Consider the following 3,602-nt stretch of genomic DNA (forward strand, 5'->3'; position numbering starts at 1 on the left):
AATTATAGTCCTAAACTGTTTTATTAAAATGTGAATGGGAGTTCTAATGTATGTGTTGCACACAAAGTGTTTGATGAAATGCCTTAAAACAAAATTCGGTAAGTTGTTAAGCTATGAATATATGTTTTTATGTATTAATTTGTGAATGTGTAAGTTATTAAGTTGTGAATGTTTACTTTTTTGACGTATTAACTTGTGAATTAGTGTATGAATTAAGTTGTGAATTATTGTTTGAAATATTGTATTAAACTGTGAATTCTATTTTTTTTTTCAGATATGATTTTTGGAGGGAATGATGTTAGTGGTGTTGGCACCGGTGGTTGATGGCGGCATATGGTAGTTGGCGGTGTTGATGGTGGTGGTGGTGGTGGTATAGTATGGATATGTTCTATTTCTCATTCTTCTTTTTCGTTGATTTCAGATAAGTTATCATCTTTTATGATTCATGTATATGTTTTTCTTCTGATGTTTGCCTCTGAAAAATATGAGATAATTTATATATGACTAAACTGCACAAATGGTCCCTGTGGTTAGCTCAAAACTGTCACTTTGGTCCAAAAAAATTTGAACTAGCACCAGTGGTCCAAACTTTTCATTTTGTTGCGAGTTTAGTCCAAAGCATTTTAAAAATTCTTCAAATGACGGATTTGCCCTTTTTTATTTATTTTTTCCTTTTCTTTTCTTTTCTTTTATTTGGTATTATTTACTTACAAATGGTCTCTCTCTCTCACACACACACACTTAAACTCATTCATCCCCTACAGATCCCATACTCATCTCCAATGACCCACCATCAACATCAACAAGTTCAACTGTTCCAGAAATCAGGACTTACCCCGACTTCTTATTCATGAGTTTCGAATCAGGTCGTAGGAATTTAAATTCCATCATGATTTATGACATTAATGATGGTTTACAACAAAAACAATACTACTTTACCCCTTTTATGTGTTCTTTAGCAAACGATTTTTGTTTGCCTTTTTCAACCTAAGAATCGAAGAAACCCATCATTCCAAAAATCAGAAATCAAAACCCAATTTCCAAAACAACATTATAGAAATGTTTTTAAGAAACCCACAATAAAAAATCTAAGATTTGGAGAACTCATACATGTGTCTAATCTCCTTATAGATAATGCTGAAGAAACCCAGATGCAGATGAACAAACAGGTGAAGATGAACATACATAAAGACTCAAATATCGACCCAGTCACATAAACACACACAAACACATGTCTCTCCCTCCTCCCTGTTCTGCCATGGTTCAAGAAATAGCGGAGAAACAAAAAGGAATCACCGGCGACAAGAATTTCAACAGAGAACCCTCGTTTGAAAGTAACGCAGATACGCTGGGAAAAAGGCTATTGATGCTGTCGTTGATTGGTTAAGAAATTTATTGGACGAAAGCTAGGGTTTAATGGAAGCACACCTGTGACGGCATTAGGCGGGCGATTACCGACATGTTCCATCGGCGGAGCACGAATCCTATGTAAATGAGAGCTTTATGGTTTCGCTGGTTGAATTGGAGTCGTAAGGAACAAGAAGAAGCAGCAGACGAGGTGGGGTAATTGGACGAGGGTTTCTTGTGTGTGAGAAAGAGAGAGAGAGAGGAGTTGTAATTAAATAATACCAAAGAAAAGGAAAGGAAAAAATAAATAGAAAAGAGCAAATCCGTCATTTGAAGAATTTTTAAAATGATTTGGATCAAACTCGCAGCAAAATGAAAAGTTTGGACCTCTTATGCTAATCCAAACCTTTTTGGACCAAATGACAATTTTGAGCTAACCACGGGGACCATTTGTGTAGTTTAATCTTTATATATATATATATATATATATATATATATATATATATATATATATATATATATATATATATATATATATATATATATATATATATATACACACACACACACAAAACTATGAATAAGCTGTCTAATACATTGAAATATGAGATTATACTCATAAATGAGTTGTGAATGTATTGTATTAAACTGTGATTTTTTTTGTATTAAGTTGTGAGTTTTATTCATAACTTAATATAATAAATTCACATTTTAATATATAGAAATGTCTGCAGATATGAATGCATAAATATAAAATTTAAGTTGAGAATATGGATGTAAGTATATAATTTTTGTGTATTAAACTATGATTTGTTGTAATAAGCTATGAATTTTATGAATATATATATTTTTTGTGTATTAAATTGTAAAATTTGTTGTATTAACTATTAAGCTGTGAATTTTGTATATTAAATTGTAAATTGACTGTATTAAGTTGTGAAACAACTGTGTTAATCTGTAAATTAACTGTATTAACCTGTGATTTTTTTTCTTTTTATAAATTATGTGTTTAGTTCTGAAATGAGAGGAGCAAGAATCATTATATATAGATCTTGTTTTCTGTAATTTTAAATATATTATGTAAAACTTAAACTGTGAATATGGTGTAAATTAAAATATGAAAGAAGCACTGCCTTCAGATCTAAAGGTGTAAATGTATGTTTTAAGTTAAGAATATGACAATTTTGTATATTAAATTATTAATTTGTTATATTAAGCTGTGAACTCTATGTATCAAATTGTATTAAGTTTTCAATTGATTGTTTTTTGCTTTGAGTTTTTCATGAACCTTTTGTTAAAATATGAATTATTTATGTTTTATTTTTCTGATGAATATTTTTTGTTGTTGTATAAGTATGTAATAATGCATTACTCTTTATAATTGTTTTGCATTAAATTCAAAATGAATGAATTAATAGGTTTATTAAATTGTGAATGTAATATTTAAGCTGTCAATACATGAATTTATATACATATATGATTTTGAAGGAATGATGGTTGTGATGGTGGCACGGCCGGTTAGTGGCGGCATGTGGTGGTGGTGGAAGTAGAGTTTGAGTTTGACTTCTTTAAATATGTGAATTATTGTAAAATGAATTGTATTAAGTTATGAATTGTGTATTAAATTGTAAATAGGTTGTAAAAAGTTGTATTCTATATAAATTTTATGTTAGAATATAAATGAATGTATGAATATAAATAGTAGACTATAAAATTATGACCTTGCCATTTTTTTTACTAAAAAGACAAAAATTAGGATTTTAACATTTTTAGTAATATTCACTATACATATTTACTTATGAACTGAAGGTTCCTAAGGTTTTTAATCTTTTGTGGTTCTCATTTGAACCATATATATATATATATATATATATATATATATATATATATATATATATATATATATATATATATATATATATATATATATATATATGACATTTTGAAAAATCAATTCATTTAATTTGAGAAGGCGTTTTGAGATTGTTTATTTAAGATGTTTATTATAGTTTGGTACTATTAACAATAATTTTTTAGTGTTTAGATAGAATAAATAAAAAGTGATTATCCACTTATATAAATAATTTAGATAAGTTATTTCCTCTTATAACTTATTTTTAGGTGGTTTATAACCAGGTTCGGTCCTGAAAAATTAAATATTTTTAAAGGCTTAGGACAAACAATCGTTATTATAAGTTCTTATTTTTAAATAAAAATATATAATAAAAAAAAATTAGACCCAGTGTAACTGCCTA

The sequence above is a fragment of the Lactuca sativa genome, chromosome 5 (assembly GCF_002870075.4).
Source record: "Lactuca sativa cultivar Salinas chromosome 5, Lsat_Salinas_v11, whole genome shotgun sequence".
NCBI classification, from domain to species: Eukaryota; Viridiplantae; Streptophyta; class Magnoliopsida; order Asterales; family Asteraceae; genus Lactuca; species Lactuca sativa.